Source organism: Hibiscus syriacus, unplaced genomic scaffold, assembly GCF_006381635.1.
Source record: "Hibiscus syriacus cultivar Baekdansim isolate YM2019G1 unplaced genomic scaffold, ASM638163v2 tig00117047_pilon, whole genome shotgun sequence".
Taxonomy (NCBI): Eukaryota; Viridiplantae; Streptophyta; class Magnoliopsida; order Malvales; family Malvaceae; genus Hibiscus; species Hibiscus syriacus.
This window is the reverse complement of record NW_024063537.1, coordinates 521,948-544,490: the sequence shown is the minus strand read 5'-3', so window position 1 is coordinate 544,490 and position 22,543 is coordinate 521,948. Positions and strand designations below refer to the sequence as shown.

The 22,543-nt window shown below is 33.1% G+C and overlaps 1 protein-coding gene across 1 annotated transcript in view; it reads right to left on the bottom strand.

The window, feature by feature from the left end:
• The window catches only part of LOC120197159, a 33,876-nt gene that overhangs the window by 3,714 nt on the left and 7,619 nt on the right, over positions 1 to 22,543 (bottom strand). The gene's annotated exons all lie outside the window — the stretch shown is intronic.

Sequence of the window (22,543 nt, the reverse complement as noted above, 5' to 3'; positions counted from 1 at the left end):
TTTTCACTGACATCTGAGGAACAAAGACTGCATACTTTAGCTACCTGCATACGGCACGAAAGTTAAGAAAATGCAACATCACAATACGTTAATTGTGTCGATCACATGCGATGCCTCGACTGTTAACATTTAAATTGAAGAGTAACCATATTGCATGATGCTTAATAAAAATAGCCACTTGCATCATAAGCTACCATTAAAGATGAAGAGCAGTATCGAATTATCCAATATATATGTGTCATGTGATACCATACCGTTCGATCAGCGTGCAAAACTTCTTCAATGATCTTTACGTTTATCTTCATGTGCAGTGCATTCCATATCCTTCTGTTTGTGGTTACATTTGTCAAGTGAACGAACAACATAGAGTGATATCTGTTTATCATCATTAGAAACAATGTCTTTCAGTGTTTCTACTTTGAAGGAAGTAGCTGAGCTATTGTCTCCATTGCCACCCTCATCGTCATCCTTCCAGATATTCCTGACTAGGGCAAAAGACCAGGATGTGCCTAGCCTTAGTAAATCAGAAGCAGTTTCGGGTTTCACATCTGCTATGACGAAAACATCTCCAGGCAATGTTTGGTATGGTTTCTTTTCAGGACCTGAGGACCTGTTTCTCCAGTAATCAACATTCACATCAAACAACAATGCTTCATGTGACTTCTCCTTATTAAGATATGTCACTTCGGCATACGGTGCTCTAGCTATAATTTCCATAGATGAACGCATTTCCGCTCGTGTCTCTTCCAACAAGGGTGAAAGATACGACCCGGAATACTGATCCACCGACCGAAACGAAACCGGAATCTTTTCCACCTAGCATTTGACATAAAATTGAAACAGATCATATTAATTCCCAACTGTTTAATCCTTTAAATCAGACAACTATTTGACAGACTAGTCCCACAACAAACCTTAAACACATTTTTCCATGGAATTCAATAATAGACAATTCAAGGACCAGTTTAAATGCAAATGAAATGCATACAATAAAGTCCAGTTCGCTTGGATTTCGAGTTAGTTCGAAGGTTTATGAAATGCATCAAGAACACTTCCATACAAGTGTAAGATGTTCCAAAATTTGCAAAATGATCACACAGGGAGGTCAATAGAGAAAGAACATCAAAGATTCAAGGACGACGATGAGGACGGAGAACAAGGCAAACTCACCTGATCCTTGTAAAGATCATCGTTGAATATGTCTTCAAGACTCCATCGAAAGACAATATCAATGAACCCATATTTGTTTCGGACAACGCCTTCTGCTTACTCGAACGTTTACCTCCCATCTTCTCTGAATATCAGCTCTAAACACACGCAGTTAGAAACCCATTTCCGTTGTCACCATTTAAAAGAAGAAAAAAGTGATTCTGCAGACTTTCTTAGGTCCTAAGGAAGAAGATTAATGCGTCAAATATGAAAGCATATCATCGTACAAGCACTCCCATTACTTTATTCCACGCTGTTTGGACTTCCTCACTGACACGCTTTGTAATTTATATCAATATCATCGACCGACATTAAATTGAATTATAAAAGCATCTCATCGTCTTCCAAAAGGATAAATCTTTTTCTAAAAACTAACGGATGCAAAAATATGTTTTTAAATTATTCCTCAAAATACGATTTGATATCTAATTTTTTTTATTTATTAAAAATAGATATCTAACATTTTTTTTCGTTATATTTTTAAGTGTTTGTTTATATACATATATAACTTTTTAAAAAAATAACAAATTAAAATAATTAAAAAAAAATTCCCTCCGAGTTCCTTGCCCCATTTCCCTCCCTCTCCTGTCTTGTTCACCCCACCCACCCCACCCCACCGTACTAGTGTAAGATATTCTAATAAACTTGTACTGCTAGATTAGATATTTAAGAGAAAATGTTTCAACTTCCATTAGTGTAAGATATTCCACAAGCTGCAAAATAATCTCACAAATAATGTCTAAAAAATGAAGATCAAAGATTCAAATAATGATGATGATGAGGATTATGATGGAGAAGTAATCAAACCACCCGATCCTTATAAAAGATCATCATTGAAGATGTCTTCAAGGGACTCCACAGCGTGAGGAAGGATTAACACCCACAGCGCTCAAAATTGATACCTCTCAATTATACATCGTCTAAATAGTAGAGTTTTATAAATTTAAATTCAAAATTTAAAATCTTTTATTGCTATGAATTAAAGAAGGTGAGTGAATTCATTTTCTAAACATTTGACTCGATAAAAATGATTTAATTCACTCAGTTTTATTAAAAAGGATGTCATCTTGCTACCTCTTCCTTTGATGTTTTGAATCCAAAAGCGATACCACTCTCCAATGGTACAATGCAAGGCTTAGAGTTTAATAAAAATTTAATAATTTTATGGCTTTGAAGAACACTCTGCTGCACAACACTCCCTCCTAACATTGTTATTATAACAACTGTTTTTGCTTATTTTGAGTGGTGTCATTCCTAATCCAAAAGTGTATGTTATACACACAAGAACCAATCTTGCTATGTGCAGTATTTAAGCCAGCAAATTTTTGAAGCTCGAGTTTTTGATCAACTCCTTGAATTGCAAGAAGATCTTTTATGACTAGAGTCTTAAATGTGGTATTGCATCTTATAGTCTCCCACTTACGCGTGACTTGAAAAAAATCACGTGTGTATGTAGTAACCCATTCTTTTGCAGCCAACAAAACAAATGTTAGCCTACAATAAGAACTAATAACATTTTCAGTCACACTCAAATTTATAGCAATTTGAATCCTACTCCATCCCATCAACAAAAGCCGAAACACAAAAGGATAAAAATTTTAACATGTTCATTAACATCCCTAAACATCTTAAAACAAATTTCTCTAAATGCATATGGAACTAGATAATTGAATTTATTTGAGTTACCCATAGAAAAATCAACTATGAAGAGCGTAAAAGTCGCAATTTGAACTGGCGTAGGCAAACCTAGCTTATCAAACCGTGGAACAACTCTTAATGGTTGCTTCACATGGCATTCACGTTGCATGAACTTAATAGCAAGAACATCAGAAGGGGCAATTGTCATTGAAATGACATATGCTGCAAAGTTGTCTATCGAAAACTCTGTAAAGACACTGATTGTATTCAAAACAACATCATTTTTTTCTTTTATAGGAAGATAAGAACCAAACAACAAACTTTTTTCATTTGGTACAAATATTAGCCATTCCAACTTTTGTTCTTCAGACCACTCACGGTCGGAACCAATTTTCAAGTGTTGGGTACTTGTGATGGATGACATTGTATCAATTACTCGTGTTGGCATTTTATTAAACACTTGACACCCATCATTTGTTCTTCGATTTCCACAGGTAACATCGGCTTAATTTCAGGGTTGTTTTCATCTTGCTCCGCAGTCTTACCTGTCAAGACCCTTAGAATTTGCTCGAAATAGCCCATATTCTTTGCAATCCTTGTCTTTAGGTACTGATCTTGCTTCACAACTTTGATAATTCATCAATCTGATTTTGAATCGTAGAAAGAGTAGAATATTTAGTCATTGTTTTGTCAGAGTTGTGGCTCTGATACCAATTGTTATGTTTCTATCGGAAAGAGAGATTAGCGAAGGAGAATAGAAGAACAGAGATAAAGAAGATAAAAAAAGATTCAAGAGAAATCCATAAATGCATTCATTCAAATCATGAGGTAAGCCCTACTCAGTACATTATTTTATATCTTTACATTGTCCAAACCATATCCCATTTATCAGCTGGCAATACAGTTGTATCTAACATTTTGATTCCTTTGCAAGTGCTGCTGGGTGTTGCTGGCGTGACTCCCTTCACTATTGGCAGTACCAATCTCCTCAATTAAATTCCCTAACCATATTTCTAATTTCTCCAATTCTCTCCCGTCTTCTCCGATTTCTGTATCTCTCATGATCATGACATAAAGTTTCAAAGAATCAAAGGCCTAAAAGAGTTTTAAGATCTTAGAAAATAAGTCCCTAAAAATATATTTAAGGCATATGAGTATGTAAAATTGACACATTTTCTCAGTGGAAATGATGTATCTACAAATCTTTCCCTTGCATGTTCAAGAAATGATTTGTGTATCCCCATCTTCCAATCGGTGTCACAACAATCTTCTTTCTCTTGGTCTTCATCTTCTCTACCATGTTCCCTCTCTTTGGTTGATTCATTTTCTTGAAGTGAAACAGTGCAATCAATCTAGTGGCCCAAGGTAGTCCTGAAGTTGTTTCACACGATAATCCAGAACTATTTCTTCAATCTCAGAATCAGCTTTACGTCTCTCTTTGCTGCCAAATAGAAGGATGTCTCCCAAGGAACAAAACCGATCATCTAATACAAAGCATGTTTTGTTAGCTTCTTTTACCAGATTTAAGACACGAGAAGCTAGTTCTGCAACTGCAACAGTTGTCGGGGCGCAAGTAAGTGTCCTATACTTCATTCCCAAGAATGCAAAGAGCATCACACTAACTGTTTTCGTTTTCCCAGTTCCCGGTGGCCCCCGAATAAGTTCTACATGAGACTTGTGGTTGCACTGCACTTGTCGAGACAAGCAATGATCGACCTTTTTTGTGACTCAAATTCTCATTCCAGTTTCGACCAATATCAGAGGAACCGAGCCTGCAGCTTTCACCTACCTGCATACAGCATGAAATTTCATAAAGTTCATTCCTGCAAATACATAAAATTAAAGTACTAACATTAAAATTAAATATTTGAAAACCGGTTATGCAATGAAAAGGTCATGGTACATAAATTGAGCTGGACACATGCAAGGTCTCAGCTTGTTAACGCAATGAATAATCATATTGCAAGATGCTTAATAAATATAGCCTCTTGCATCGTAAGTAACCACTAATTATGAAAAGCAAATGCAAACTATTCATTACAATGCCACATTCCCAGAAACAAATCTCAAACATATAGGTAATGTTATAATACCATACCACAGAATCAGTGCAGAGCTTCATTGATAATGGTCAAGTTTCTCTGCATATGCAGTGGATTCCATATTATTCGTCTAGATGTGGTCACGTGAACAACATATAGTGATTTTATCTCATAAAAAACATCTTCTAGTGTTTTTACTTTGAAGGACATAGTTGAGCTATTATTATCTTCATTATCACCCTCAGATTCATCATTTGGAATATATGTGACCAGCGCCGGGTTTCTTAGCTCCGAAGAAAGTATAGAAGAATGCTTATCAAGCTACGCTTAACGCTTTCACCACAGTTCCTAAAACCTTTTATCTTCAAATGACAATGGAGAAACCTTAAAAAGAAGAATCAAAGGGAAAATGGGTCTCGATCGTACTATTCTGTAGTGCTTGCTTTTGCTGACTATAAAAGTCTCTTCGAATCCTTCTACCTTTTTCTAAGCTTTTAAAGGACAATCATTTCACCTACTTATAGAGCTCTGATATGACGTTTCGTATTTTCTTCCATTGGAACACGATTTTAGTATTTGAGCTTAAATATCTAAAAAAATATCTCACGTATGTCTTTGGTTCCAATTTGATATGTTTTTAGTGTCAATTTGGTGGTAACGATTTTTTCTTCATTATAATTTAATAATTCCGAAATTCATTTTGAATTAAGTTGTAACGGAATGTTAATTTCGATCGTTAACCCATTAAAGATGTCACGTGATATGTTTTTAATATTAAAAAATAATTTATCAAAATAAGAAATTAATTAAAATAAAAAATGAAATGGAAAAAAATGATTTCTTTCTCTCTGTTTCCGTTTCTCTTCCCCTTTCACACGAGATGTTAAGATTTACAGGGGGTGATGAAAACAGAAGTTTGTTTTTCTATCGTACCGTGTCTCGAGTTGCTTCGGGTATTCCAAATGCTTGTTTAGCTGAGGGAGGAGTTGGCTTTGAGATGTTTGCAATTGAGAGTTGCATGAGAGAAACAAACTCCATGGAAGACAAAATATCATAAAAGCTCCATGGAAAAAGCTTCAAACTTTCCTGGTTTTTACATAGAAAGTAGCTAGATGAGAACCTGTTGCTACCTTTTTTCGATTTGGGTTTCTCTTTCTCGCTCATTCTCACTGAAATTTTGATCTTTTGTGGTTAGGGTTCTTGGTTTAGTTTATTTGCTGTTTGGTTGTTAGGAAAATACATATTTCTTAATTTTCTGTTTCTTTTGATGATTTTATGAGTGTTTTGTGGTTTTGGAAGTTTCAGAAGCTGCAATCTCGAGCTTTGGCCTTTTCTCCCTCTTGAAAATCTTCATCTGAATCTCTTCTGAACGAAACCCCTTCGATTTCACTCGAATTCAAGAAATCCCTTTCGACCCATTTCTCATCCTGGTTCGATTTTACGGAATCAACAACTTCTTTCCCTCTGAAAGATTTTCCGGGAAACTCTTTAGGATTATCACAAAGGTAGCTAAGGGTGAGTTCTTGGGAAGATCTTGATTCTCTGAGAAAATCAATACCCTTTTGTAAAAAAACTCATCTTTTCAACTGCAATCTCCTTGTTTTGAAACAAACGTGAAAGCTTGCTTTGAAAAGCTTTCATCTCTTACACAAGGGTGATTACTTGAGGGATCTTTCTCTCCATATATGTCCTTATCACAAGTAAACACAGAAACGAATTCAGAGAGAAAAAGGAAGAAAAAACTTGACTTTCCACTGGTTCGGTTGGCTTGAGGATTAAGGTGGCCGGAGAAATCATTTTTATCGGTTAACGATCAATAATCCTTTGATCCAAACTGAATTACAAAATAAAATTTTAAATATCAAACTAGAACGAAAAAACGTTAGGATCAAATTAAAACTAAAGACACACGATGGACAACTTCTTGATATTTAAGCTTAGGCGTCTGTTTGTTTAACGCAAACGTTTTTCGAAAAATATTTTTTTTTAATTTTTTATTGTTTGGTTTAAGAAAATTAATTGATTAACGTAAAATATTTTTCTGGTCAACTTAATTTTCATTGTGTTTTCTGTAAAATGATTTACGGTCTGATTTTTTCGTAAGATATTTTTAAAATTTTTCACTTTAGAGAATAAATACTCAAAATAATTTTATTTTATGAATTTAATATAATAAAATATTTTAATATCATTTTAATCAAATATTAATTATTAAAATATTTAAATATATTATTAATATTTCTAATAATATAATATTATAATAAAATATTATATTATAATAATATAAGATATTATATTTTTATTTTAATAATGTATAATAAATTATTAATAAAATTTATATTATTTATTAATTTTATATAAATAATATTACTAAATTATTAATAATGAATAATTATTTATATATTAATATTATATAATAACTAATAATATTTTAATAAAGATATTTAAATATACTAATTAATTTTTTAAAATATATAACACTATTTCTTTAATAAATAATATAATTTATAATATTTTTATTTCAATAAAATATACCATATTAATATTTTTATTAATAAAATTATAAAAACAATATTTTAATAATAAATAAATTATTTTAATATTTATAAAATAATAATATTAAATTGTATGATAAATAATATTATTTATTATATTTAATATTTGTAATAAATAATTTTAAAAATTCATCAAGTAGTGGAAAAAGAGTTTAAACAATATCTTCTGAATATCGTAAAATATTATTCAGAAAATATAATTTATTTTTCAAAAATTATTTTTCTAAAAACTTTTTGAGTAAAACAAACGTACTCTTAGGGTCCGTTTGGATCAAGGATTTTATTATTACCTTCAGGAATATATTTTTCCTGATTAATATACCCATGTTTGGATATACAAGATTCCCAAGTGAGGGTAATATCACAATACCAACAGTAAAATTTTGTGGGTTTATTCCGGGAATGTTATTCCCATCTGTGTCTTAGGTATATTTTTATTCCCAGGCTTAAGGGCTAAAATACCCTTTTTTTCCCCGTGAGTTTGCTTCTGCGATATCTTCTTCTCCCGTGAGGTTGCCTGCGAAAAAATCGTTGTTTTCCCACTGAGATTCTCCTGGTAAGATTTTTCTCCACTCCCTTTCATTTATTTTGCTTTCCCCAACTTGTTCCTTATAAGGACTTCCGTCCTTCTCACTTCCCTGCCTTTTTCTATTCAATTTTTTTTGTTCTTCTCATCTCTGTTTTTCTGTTCTTCTCATCTCTATGTTTGGCAATTGCAGAACATTGATTATGGAGTTGGAATTAATTTCATATGCATAACACAATAGATTTCAATCTTCCACCATTCAAGAAATTAATGGGTCTTTCTTCATTTTTATATTTTTATTTTCTATGATTTTATTGGTTGATTGTATAGAATATGGTTAGGGTACTGTTTTTCTTTTTGATTTTTTATTCAAGGGTTTAGGGTTTAGTTTTGTAACATCCGCAATACCGGGTTAGTGACCAAATTGTAAAGTTTCAGAATTTGGTGACTAAAGTAGAAGAATGAAAGAATTCAATAATTATTTGAATATATATTGAAGGTTATTTGGTAATTATTAAAGGAAATTAAGGGTATTATGGTCATTTGACCAGAAAGATTTTTTATAATTTTTTTAAGGGTAATAAGCACGTATGAAGAGTCCAGAGCATTCTTCAGTCTTCTTCTTCCTCCTCTCCACCGTGAAGCTTGGTATAAGGTAAGGGGGTCTTTAGTTGGTTAATTCTTTCGTTTTAAAGCTTATTTTGATTCTTGGGATATTAAGAAAGATTAAGGAAAGCTTTAGGGGGCTTAAACCTCAAAGATTAACAAGTTATGAGAAATTAAGAAAATGAGTTTTGAAGTGAATTTTGATATGGAGGAGTTAATAGATTGTGAAGTTGAATTTGACTTGTCAAGGATTAAATTAAGAGGTAGGAAGTGTTAGAATTGGAATTAGAACACATTGGAAATTTGGTATGATTTTTGAATCTTATATGGAAGATAGAATTTGAGTTTAAAGAAGGGATTATGGAGTAGAAATGAGTTTAAGTATGTGTATGAAAGTTAGGAATATTAAGGGAATGAAGTATATGTATTGAGCTGAAAATGAAGGATTTTCGAGCTCAAAATATGATTTCTGGGCAAGGGGAATCGGTACCCATTCAAGGGGAACCGATACCCCTTCAAACGAACAAGAATTTCCAGTATGTCATGGGGGAACCGATACCCCCATAGGGGGGAACCGATTCCCCCTAAAGGAAAATTGGGAATATGGGTTTAATAAGTTCGTTTAAGTTGCTAGTATCCAATTAGAAGGTGTAGGTATCTAATGATTGTCACGAAATGTACATTTATGTAGATTCTACGCATAAAGAAATTCCGGAACGTTTGGCAAGTAAGATCGATCAAGGGAAAGATAAGAGATTGGAATTGGCTAGTGAGGCCAGGTGAGTGCATATTAGTTAGTTGATGGTGCTAAATGGAAACAAGACTTGCGACAAGTCTATTTCCTATGTTAGATGCATGATATATGATTATACGTATATGAATGACATGAATTGTATGTATGCATGAATATATGTGTTGACATGCTTTTGAATGTAATGTTATGAGAAGTATGTGCTATATAAGGTATATATATATATATACATATGTGAAACTGAACTATGTGAATGCATGAGAAAGATATGAGCCTTATGACATGATATAGGTGAACATGAGAAAGCAAAGTATGAGATATAAACTATGTGATCATAGTAAAAATAATTATATTTTTACTTGATAGTCAAATAAACTGGATAATATTGATCTATAGGATGAAGTGAAAATAGTACACCAACTAGGGGATTTGAACATAAATGATAAGATGAACGTATAAGATAAGCTAGATGGGAAAGATTCATAGGTTTAAATAAAACTATAACACCTGGGTTGAATGATAGAAATTTGTGAAGTTATATGAGAAGATTATAAGAGCTATATGAAATTGAATTAAGTAACAGATTAGATTATATATAGAAATAATAAAAGTGAGATATGTTTATAAGTCTGCCCTAGATGAATACGAAATATAAGAGTGCGATATGATTTATATTAGGATAATCTTGAGGATATATATATATATAGATAGATATGAAATGAAATGAAATGAGTTATATGAATACCCAATTATGTGATGAAATGGTGAATTACATGAACATGTGAATATATATGTTTAAGAGAAGGCATACGATTAAGATATAAGCAATGTGACTATAAGTATATGTGCTTTAAGTGATAGGACTTATAAGTATTTCTATTATAATGTTACATGATGTTATGTATGTTAAAGGAATTATTGATGGTATAAGAATTGATAGGAAATATATATATGTGAAAACAAGTATATGTTACGAGACAAAACTTATGACTATAAGCTACGTGAAAGTGTTCTAGGTGTTTCGATATATTATATGAAGTATATGATCTTATGTGAACAAGATATGATAAGTATGTTTATATGAATAAAGGTGATTGGGTGAGAAATGATAGAAATTATATGAAACATGACATATGTACTATGTGATCATATGAAAAGAAGCTATGTGATACGTGATATGTGAAAGTGAATTACAAGTTTATGTGTATTTGAAATGAAATAAATGATAACGCCCATGTTATGTGTCATGAGAGCTAGGGGTATAGTTGGCATGCCAAGAGTCGAGGGTTTATTCGGTTCTTTAGGACATATGTATATCCTTTGGAACCTGTGTGAAGTCTTGAAAGACACATACTTGATCCATAGTATATGTATATGATTCTTAAGGAATTCTACGTGGTCCTTATGGACATCATTCTACGGGCACTACGGTGCAATTCTACGGGCACTTCGATGCAATTCTATGGGGCACTTCGGTGCATTTATACGAGCTGTGGTGACAGCATAGTGCACAACCTCTATAGACTCACATATCGATAGTTCTCACATATGTACATGGGCTAATCCAGAGATATGAACAAATATAAGTTAGTGGTATGATAAATGCTATAAAAATGATATGATGTGTGTGTGTATAGTTTGATTGAAATAGTATGTGATTATATGATAAATTGTTAATGATGAATTATGTGTATGCATGTATTTACTGCAATTAATCTGATATGATTTTATACGATATGAAAAATGCATGAACTTGCTGTAACATGATAGAACAAAACATGCATGTATCAATATAGGTTTTAAAGTGCATTATAAGTTGTTATGCCTCACTAAGTCTTCGACTTAGCGTGTGATTGTTTCACACGTAGGTTTCGAGAAGAGTAAGGAGTGGTGCGGAGCAAGACAGGTCAGTTTTCCTTACCAAAAGATCAGATCAGAAATATTTGATAAAGTATGTTTTTGGTTATGTATAAAGTGTTGGCATGTAATAAGTCATTAAGTACGAGCACTCTGATAAAGTCTGTATTTTGTTTTAAATAAAGTTTTAAATTTCCCCGGGATTTTTCTTAAGAGTCAAGGTTTGAAAAGTCAATGTGACACTTCGGACTCGTATCCGGGTCGGATACGGGTTGGGGGTGTTACATTTAATGGTATCAGAGCTATGGTTTAGCCGATTCTCGGCATAAACTGAAGTCCAAAAGGTCATAAAAGGTGTACATGCCAACATAGATTGAAAAATTTCTGATCTGATAGTGTAAGGAATACGTTGTCTTGCTAATAAAATAAGAATAGTTTAATACAGTAGAAATCCGATCGTGATAATTTCGAAGTAAGTGAAAGGTGATATTCCTGATGGTGATAGCTATTCACTTGCCCTGGCCAGGCAGGATGAAGAGCGGACACCTCAGGAAATGCCTAGTAAGATCAAAAGTTGATTTCAGAAAGCTGAAATCATATCTGAATAATGATAGAAAATTTTCATCGTTTGGAATCGGAAAAACGATGTAGAGTAGTTTTGCTATTATGTGAATAAGATAGAATATGGTGAACGGGTGTCACCATAAGAATGTTAAAAAGATCTAATGACGTGATGATTACGTATAGAAGAATTCAAGGATAAGTGCATCAGTGACAAGCGTATAAGATGTATATGTCAGAGCTTATGAGTTCGAAATGAAGGAATAACATTGTGTATAAGCCAGAGCGTTTATATGATAAGGGTTTGCAGTTAAGACGGAAAAGTTAGCGTTAGCTAACAAGAATATGCGATGGAAATGTACTGGAATTATAAGATTATAAGATATTGTCAGGATATGATAACCAGATCTGCAATGGATCTGGATACAGTTGCATATTTGGATCATAATAATGTGGTATAGTAAAGGAAAATGAAGTAAAAATTTGTATATTTAAGTAAAGCTGAGGATTGATAAGAAGAGTTTGAGAATGTGTATATCGATGATCAAATTATAGGACACAGGAAGTCAGAATGTTGTGTTTGAATAAAAGAAATTTCGGGATATAAGAGAATAGAGGTAAAATTGATAAGTTGAGTAAGTGAATTTTTAAGATAATTTCGATTTGATAGGATGTATGTGTTTGGTGGATTAGGGTTTGTACCCTATATTGAACATATATTATTGACTAGCTGTCAGAGTAAAAGTGATAGAATAATAAGATTGAAGGAAAAGGTAAAGTTGAGTTAATTGATTATGATGTGAATTTGAATATGATTGTATATTCTGAGCAAATAGCTATGATGTAGAAACTGAGATAAGTATTTGCATGGAATCTTCAGGAAGAAAAATACAAGTATAAGAATGATAAAGAATGAAGTTATGTATAAGAAAAGGGTTATTAAAGTAATGAGGATGCAATAAAGATTGGTACATAAAGATGAGTATAAGTGATAAGACAAGAGTATGTGAATATGAAAGGAAATATATGATTTATGTATAAGAAATTAAGGAGTAAAGAAATGGAAGGGATTGATTTAAAGGATCAGATACGATGACTATGGAAGTACATAGGACAATTTTTGATATAGACACATTGAAAAAAGATTTAAAGTTGTGTTTTGGTCAATGATGACGAAATACAAGTGTGGTATGGTTATAAGGTAATTAAAGATTGATAAAGAATTTGATTGATTAAGGATTTTGAGTGATAAGAACTGATGCTATTGGTTATATGATAAGTAACATGATAAGGATGTATAAAGGAAAAAGGTAGTTGAAGAACTAAGAGAAAGAAAGATTAAGTAAAGGAAGCAACATAAGAACATTAGAAGATATGTTCTTACTAAGTTGTTTAGTGAAAAATTCGAGGACGAATTTTTTTAAAAAGGAGGGGAGATTTGTAACATCCGCAATACCGGGTTAGTGACCAAATTGTAAAGTTTCAGAATTTGGTGACTAAAGTAGAAGAATGAAAGAATTCAATAATTATTTGAATATATATTGAAGGTTATTTGGTAATTATTAAAGGAAATTAAGGGTATTATGGTCATTTGACCAGAAAGATTTTTTATAATTTTTTTTAAGGGTAATAAGCACGTATGAAGAAGAGTCCAGAGCATTCTTCAGTCTTCTTCTTCCTCCTCTCCACCGTGAAGCTTGGTATAAGGTAAGGGGGTCTTTAGTTGGTTAATTCTTTCGTTTTAAAGCTTGTTTTGATTCTTGGGATATTAAGAAAGATTAAGGAAAGCTTTAGGGGGCTTAAACCTCAAAGATTAACAAGTTATGAGAAATTAAGAAAAATGAGTTTTGAAGTGAATTTTTGATATGGAAGGAGTTAATAGATTGTGAAGTTGAATTTGACTTGTCAAGGATTAAATTAAGAGGTAGGAAGTGTTAGAATTGGAATTAGAACACATTGGAAATTTGGTATGATTTTTTGAATCTTATATGGAAGATAGAATTTTGAGTTTAAAGAAGGGATTATGGAGTAGAAATGAGTTTAAGTATGTGCATGAAAGTTAGGAATATTAAAGGGAATGAAGTATGATGTATTGAGCTGAAAATGAAGGATTTTCGAGCTCAAAATATGATTTCTGGGCAAGGGGAATCGGTACCCATTCAAGGGGAACCGATACCCCTTCAAACGAACAAGAATTTCCAGTATGTCATGGGGGAACCGATACCCCCATAGGGGGGAACCGATTCCCCCTAAAGGAAAATTGGGAATATGGGTTTAATAAGTTCGTTTAAGTTGCTAGTATCCAATTAGAAGGTGTAGGTATCTAATGATTGTCACGAAATGTACATTTATGTAGATTCTACGCATAAAGAAATTCCGGAACGTTTGGCAAGTAAGATCGATCAAGGGAAAGATAAGAGATTGGAATTGGCTAGTGAGGCCAGGTGAGTGCATATTAGTTAGTTGATGGTGCTAAATGGAAACAAGACTTGCGACAAGTCTATTTCCTATGTTAGAATGCATGAATATATGATTATACGTATATGAATGACATGAATTGTATGTATGCATGAATATATGTGTTGACATGCTTTTGAATGTAATGTTATGAGAAGTATGTGCTATATAAGGTATATGTATATATATATATACATATGTGAAACTGAACTATGTGAATGCATGAGAAAGATATGAGCCTTATGACATGATATAGGTGAACATGAGAAAGCAAAGTATGAGATATAAACTATGTGATCATAGTAAAATATAATTATATTTTTACTTGATAAGTCAAATAAACTGGATAATATTGATCTATAGGATGAAGTGAAAATAGTACACCAACTAGGGGATTTGAACATAAATGATAAGATGAACGTATAAGATAAGCTAGATGGGAAAGATTCATAGGTTTAAATAAAACTATAACACCTGGGTTGAATGATAGAAATTTGTGAAGTTATATGAGAAGATTATAAGAGCTATATGAAATTGAATTAAGTAACAGATTAGATTATATATAGAAATAATAAAAGTGAGATATGTTTATAAGTCTGCCCTAGATGAATACGAAATATAAGAGTGCGATATGATTTATATTAGGATAATCTTGAGGATATATATATATATAGATAGATATGAAATGAAATGAAATGAGTTATATGAATACCCAATTATGTGATGAAATGGTGAATTACATGAACATGTGAATATATATGTTTAAGAGAAGGCATACGATTAAGATATAAGCAATGTGACTATAAGTATATGTGCTTTAAGTGATAGGACTTATAAGTATTTCTATTATAATGTTACATGATATGTTATGTATGTTAAAGGAATTATGTGATGGTATAAGAATTGATAGGAAATATATATATATGTGAAAACAAGTATATGTTACGAGACAAAACTTATGACTATAAGCTACGTGAAAGTGTTCTAGGTGTTTCGATATATTATATGAAGTATATGATCTTATGTGAACAAGATATGATAAGTATGTTTATATGAATAAAGGTGATTGGGTGAGAAATGATAGAAATTATATGAAAACATGACATATGTGACTATGTGATCATATGAAAAGAAGCTATGTGATACGTGATATGTGAAAGTGAATTACAAGTTTATGTGTATATTTGAAATGAAATAAATGATAACGCCCATGTTATGTGTCATGAGAGCTAGGGGTATAGTTGGCATGCCAAGAGTCGAGGGTTTATTCTGTTCTTTAGGACATATGTATATCCTTTGGAACCTGTGTGAAGTCTTGAAAGACACATACTTGATCCATAGTATATGTATATGATTCTTAAGGAATTCTACGTGGTCCTTATGGACATCATTCTACGGGCACTACGGTGCAATTCTATGGGCACTTCGGTGCAATTCTACGGGGCACTTCGGTGCATTTATACGAGCTGTGGTGACAGCATAGTGCACAACCTCTATAGACTCACATATCGATAGTTCTCACATATGTACATGGGCTAATCCAGAGATATGAACAAATATAAGTTAGTGGTATGATAAATGCTATAGAAATGATATGATGTTGTGTGTGTATAGTGTTTGATTGAAATAGTATGTGATTATATGATAAATTGTTAATGATGAATTATGTGTATGCATGTATTTACTGCAATTAATCTGATATGATTTTATACGATATGAAAAATGCATGAACTTGCTGTAACATGATAGAACAAAACATGCATGTATCAATATAGGTTTTAAAGTGCATTATAAGTTGTTATGCCTCACTAAGTCTTCGACTTAGCGTGTGATTGTTTCACACGTAGGTTTCGAGAAGAGTAAGGAGTGGTGCGGAGCAAGACAGGTCAGTTTTCCTTACCAAAAGATCAGATCAGAAATATTTGATAAAGTATGTTTTTGGTTATGTATAAAGTGTTGGCATGTAATAAGTCATTAAGTACGAGCACTCTGATAAAGTCTGTATTTTGTTTTAAATAAAGTTTTAAATTTCCCCGGGATTTTTCTTAAGAGTCAAGGTTTGAAAAGTCAATGTGACACTTCGGACTCGTATCCGGGTCGGATACGGGTTGGGGGTGTTACATAGTTTGTGCAATTGGTGACATGCAAGTTTGATTCAGTTGTTGTTCTTACCATTTTATTTGCATAAGTGATAGTTTGCAGAACTTTTTCAGTTTTTGTTTTCCAGTTTGGTTTATTCAAACACCTGGAAGTCACATGGAAACTGGAGGATCGTTGGCACAAGCAATAAGAAAGCCAACGCTTACGCCAAAGGCTATTATACACCAAAAGTTTGGGAGTAAAGCTTCTTATTCGGTAGAGGAAGTAGAGGAACCTACTCAAAATGGATTCCCAGGATTGGCAATCCTTCAGAAGGGGCCTTGCCTTCATCGTTGTACCTTGGAGCTTCCGGATTTTACTGTTGTGTCTAAGTCCTTTAAGAAAAAGAAAGACGTTGAGCAGTCTGCTGCTCATATGGCGTTGGAAAAGGTTTACATCACCTTGTTCACCATACCAATTTCTTTATAATTCTATTTTGATAGGCATTTGAGTAGCAGCATTGTTTGTTTTATTGAGTTTTGGTGATAGGTTGTGGAATATATAGTGAAACTCGATAGAGAAAAAACCTTCACTTTGCTATTTGGAACAGTTAAATAGGTGTTCCTTGGTTGCTAGTGTTACAAGGTTGTAGCTTGAAAGCCATTAGTTTGAAGTAAGCTTTTCTTGATGAAAAGTTTGATAATATTTTGAGTTAATTTCAGAACTTATATATAAACATATTTTGCTTGAACTATAGTGAACTTTCTTACTTGGGCTCTTGAAGTTTAAAAGTGTACAATAAGGTATTCAAACATAAGGCAAGATTCTTATTATTTTGGAATTTTTTGATTTTTACTAACTCTTCCAGATGTATCTCAAAAGAAAATTGCAATTGATGCACCTTTTATGTTAGACCATCTTTTTGTTAATTATGTCTAAATTTTCTGTTGCACAGATATTTAAAATTAATTAGGTTAATACTATTTTCTATTTGTAGCCATATAAAAGATTGTTAGCAGATGCAATATCCTGTTAGTGTTTTTTTCTTCTTTTGTCTGAATATTTTTCTTCAGGACTGAATCCTTTTATATTTAAAATTAATTAGGCTAATGTTGTTATCTGTTTGTAACTGTGTAAATGGTTGTTAGCGGATGCAATATCCTATTGTTGGTTTTGTTTTTTCGTTCTTTTTTCGGAGTATGTTCCTTCAAGTCTGAATTCTTTTTGGATTCTTTTGAACCTTGATGCTGACCTTATGTATCAGTATGAATAAGAGTATACACTATACAAAAGTTATTTGTGGTATTGGGCTCAATATTAATAAGAGTATCAGGTAAAAGACCATCCAGCAGTAGAACCAACTCTTTGTAGAACACCCAGTTGACTTTCTTCAGAAAAAATAGAATAAGTAGCACTACTACATGGAAGACGAGGTCGCATTATGTAACTGAGAAGCAATCTGCGAACTACCAAATTAACCATCAAACTTTCCTGCTAACCAAAGAATGAGTAAGTAAATTTGAAATTTTTGGAGTAAAATATCATGCTAAGGTCTTAACTTATAACCTGAGACATTGCAGCATCAAGAAAAGGGTTTACATCTTTTGGCCCTGGGGTTGGACCAGAAAGAAGTTGAGTTGACATCGCAACAAGCATGAAGTTGAGCAACTCCTGGTGTAGAAGGGACGTCGTAGGATTTGCGAGGAAAATAGTGTAATATTAGGAGAAAATTAAGCAGAAATGCCAATGTAAAAAATGCATTATTAAGCGCTGGTGTACCTTACATCTATTGAACCATTGAAGGTAAGCACATTATGCATTACAAGATTCTCAATCTTTTGATCTGCACATTAGAAATAAAAATCAAGTCATGACGCAATTCATCAGTAAGTAACGACTTGTCAAGATACTCATTTACAAACTTCAATTTCAAAACTCACGAACAGATAAGGATGAAGAGCCAAATAGTTGCAGATTTACTAGTCATGAAATCCTTAGGAACCAGTTCATTTTCATGAAGAGACAAGCATAACCCCTTCATGTTGTCACTATGTGAATTCTCAATTATGTACCTTAAAAAAACCGATGAAATATACACCGCATTAATGGCCTTCAAATAAACCGGAGAGGAAGCACCAGATGTTAGAATTGCCTCTTGTAAACACCATGAAAGGTGAATCAAAACCTTACGCTGACCTTATGCCCATTGTGTTCCTTCAAGTCTGAATTCTTTTTGGTTCTGCTACTTACTCATTCTTTTTTCGAAATCTTTGTATAGTGTATACACAAATTCATTCCATTATGCATGCATGACCTAGCATGTAAATAACATTCCAATTTGTATAATATTTATAGCATTCACTTCAAATAAATTTAAAGGCACCAATGCAGGGAAATTTAGAAGCTATTTTGTGTGGAAAATATTACCCAACGGAATCATCGTCATGGTTGATTCAATATCATAGTGAAAGTTAAAAATCCCTAAATTAAACATGATATATTTTTATATAAATTATGTTGAAGTAAAATTTTAATATATTTTTCAAATAAATTATGTAAAATTTAATATTAATTAAAATTATACATGATATATTTAAATAATAAAATAATATATTACCAATGATTTTTTATATAAATAATTTTTATTTAAATATATTATTGATGAATTTTTATATAAATAATTTTTATTTAAATAATTTGAATTTCACACCTTAAATAATATAGAACAAGGTCAATTTGGTAAAATATACATTCCAGTAATCTTTTATTCTTTCAACCAAAAAAGGTAATCTTACATTCCTGCCAAACCAACCAAACATAGTAATGTAACATTCCCAGTAATCCTATTCCCTAGTAATCTTTTATTCCCACTGGTAATCTTACATTCCGTGAACCAAACACACCCTTAGTATTTATTGCAAAAACACTTGCACAATCGACGGAAGAAATCGATGAAAGCGAATCCTTCGTAAAAGCAGTAATGTACAATTATACAAGTCTCCTTTATATTTTTCCAAGGACAACCCTTTTTCAACTTTTAGATTATATATATATATATATATATATATATATATATATATATATGAATATCTTATTATTTTAACTTTTAAATTTCATAATATAGTTTTAGAAAAAACTTTTTTAATTTATGAAATTAAATATTTTATATATTTTGTGGAATTAAATTATATAAAAATATATTTAAAAATTAATTTGATCAAAAATAATATTTTTTAAATATATTGCAACTATAATTATTCTATCATCTTTATATTAATTAAGTAAAGAATTTCAGTTAGAGCAAGAGAGAAATAGGGTTTTTTTAACTGATGGGAGTTGTAACAATAATAATAATTTTTGTATTTTTTTCATTTCTTTTATTAAGTGATAAAGGTCCATAGATCATTGTACTTTGAACAAATAGAATTACCACTTTCTTCATTACAAGAACACTTATCTACTTATGTTTTCGGCCACCCTTCTTGCTTTTCTTGGGTTTGCTTTTCCGTTGCGATTTGGAATTGGCAGTAGCTTCGGAAGCTGGCTTCTTACCCTTGTTGCTACATTCCTCGGCTTTACTTGTACTCTCTTCTGCATTGCACCCTTCACCGGATTCATCAGATTTGTTTTCTTCATCTTTGTCCGAGTGGAATAGTCGCCGCTGGAAAGGCTCCATCGCGGACCACCCTGAAAGTAGCTCCTCGCAAAGGGCGCCGACGATTGGAATATTACTCGGAAGTTCCAGCTTACTGAAAAAAGGGAATGGAGAGCAGCAGGAACTTCTAAGATTCATGTAAAATGGTGTGTTTGAACTTCACAAGGTAAAAGCAAGATGAATGGAACTGACCTCGGTTCTAGTTGACTATGCAGTTCCTTCGTTAGATCGAGCAAGCTGATTGCAGCCTTCAAGAAGTCCTCTTCACCATCTGCAGAATTCTTCTGCGAACATTCCTTTATACCAGCATCGATGATGAAAATGAATCCTCCTAGATATACCTGCAAAATGTAGCACATGATGTAACGATTAAACAAGTAGAACTGACATGAAAAACAGCAAGACAAGCGGGCACGTCAAATCGCGTGCGTATAAGCATTACCCTCAATGTTGAAGCATGTGAGATAAAGGTCCTCAGATCTTTGATACCATCCACTGCCGTTAATGCTTTAACAATTTCCAAAAAATGATCACGGTTAAACTGTGGATCACTAACATTTTGATTCTGAGTATTCAAGTCTTGATCCGACAAAGAAACCAAGCTTGAAGACGGAACAACCTCGGAGCTCGTCCCTTCATCAGAACTACCTGGAGGAAGTGGTTTCCCAGAGAAATCAGTAGTTCCATATTTAGGACTTCCAGTTTTAGGGAACAAACTTCTCAATATTTCTTCCTTGCATGGATTAACCTTCATATCAATAAATATGGCATCCTTGCACCCAAATTTAGGACATCCTCCTTTCACGCTTACGATTACAAGAGGGTTTCCGATCTTCTTAAAAGCATCAGAAAGCAGATTTACATCGATATTCAGATAATTATTACTCCGCCTTCTCCGAAGAGCATCACAAAACTGCTGGGGAAGTTGGTCTGTAATATGCTTTTGACCCAGCAAGTGAAAAAGTAATTCAAGACCCTTGCCAAAATTCAGATGCAGCAAACATACAATGATCACCAATCTCAAAACCAGCAACGAATGATACTTCACATTTATACCAGACTGTTGGATCCAACCTATGGTCTCTCTCTTACAATACAGGACGTTATGAACCATGTCAGTTACAAATTTAAGACTGTATTCCAAGAATTGCTGATCAACAGCCACAAAACTGGAAGTTGTGCAGGGTCTCCCATCCTCGTATATAAGCCATTCCACAAAAGTCGTTTTCGTGGTGAAGAAGTATCCTTTAATGAAGGATAACAACATCAGATAGCGCTCGACAAGATACAAGAAACAAACTGGTGACATATAATCACACATTCTCCAGTTTGCATTATAAGTATCTTGTAAAGCATCATGGAACTTGATTCCCGAGCTTCTATCCTCGTTGAGATTCGCAACGAAGCTCCGCCATGCTTCATTCCATTGTAAACAACGGAGAATCTTCCCATATAGTTCCTTATTCAGCTGACCGGATCCAAGAATTATCAGAGCCACCTTTCCAATTTCTCCATAGGACAACTTTTTACTTTCTAATCCGATCTTTTCCGATATAACTTCAAGTAAATTCCTTGAGATTTCAGATCCCCGTAGAGAGATCATGTTTTCACTCAATGATTCTCGCCAATCAAGAGGAAATACGTATCCAAAGAAGAGATCTGTTGACAGGTTGAGGAATTTCACCAAATCCTTCTTTGTATGATTGCAGTTCAGAAACTTGGAGTTCAAGAGAAAACTTGAAACCTCGTAGATATGAGTAAGACACCTGCTTTGATTAAAAGATGACAGAGAATTCCTATGAGATAAATTATAAAGTGACTCGAGCATTTTCAGGACTTGCAGGCCAACAGAGAGCAATTCTGAACACCAATAGCCCCTTGCAGCCGAGACAAATTGATGGATTGAAATAGAAATATGTTTCGAGTTTCCACAAACAGGTTTGTTATGGACTTTCCTCCACCATTCAGCATCAGAATTCTGAAGATGATAGACAGCATTTAAATTATCAAACTGTCTCCAGACCCCAAAATAGTTCATGCAAAATTCTCCATATCTTCCAGAAACTTCAGTTCCACCTTGGTTTTCAGCACGATCAAGATACTCGAATATCTTCAAGATTTTATCCTTCCAAAAATTCCAAAAGTAGACCAGTGATTCAGCCGAAACCCGGTTATCGGAAATTTGCTCATCTGAAAAGCTTGCTAGATCAGAGGCCATTTCATCTGTCCATTCATATTTTGAGATTTTTAAACGAAGATGATGATCAAGAATCATTCGAGCAACCAACATTTCACCTCTGGTACTCTTGTGAGCCTGTGAAGCACTTAAATATTGTTTCATCAAGAACAAGTTACTCGGCTTGTTCAGAAAAATATCAGCCTCTGAACAAACAAGCCCATAAAACTGGGTTGAAGAGTTCTTCGCAAAATACTTAGCTTCAGATAGAAGCTTCTCTTTTTCTTTAAACGGCTTCAATGGCCATCCACTGCTCCCAGCTACCCATAGAGAGTTAGAAAACACATACCACAGAATAAGATGCACGGCCTCCTCATATTGTGAACCCTTCCCAAGCAAATCAGCAGCAAGCAGAAGGTTGCCTCTCAACT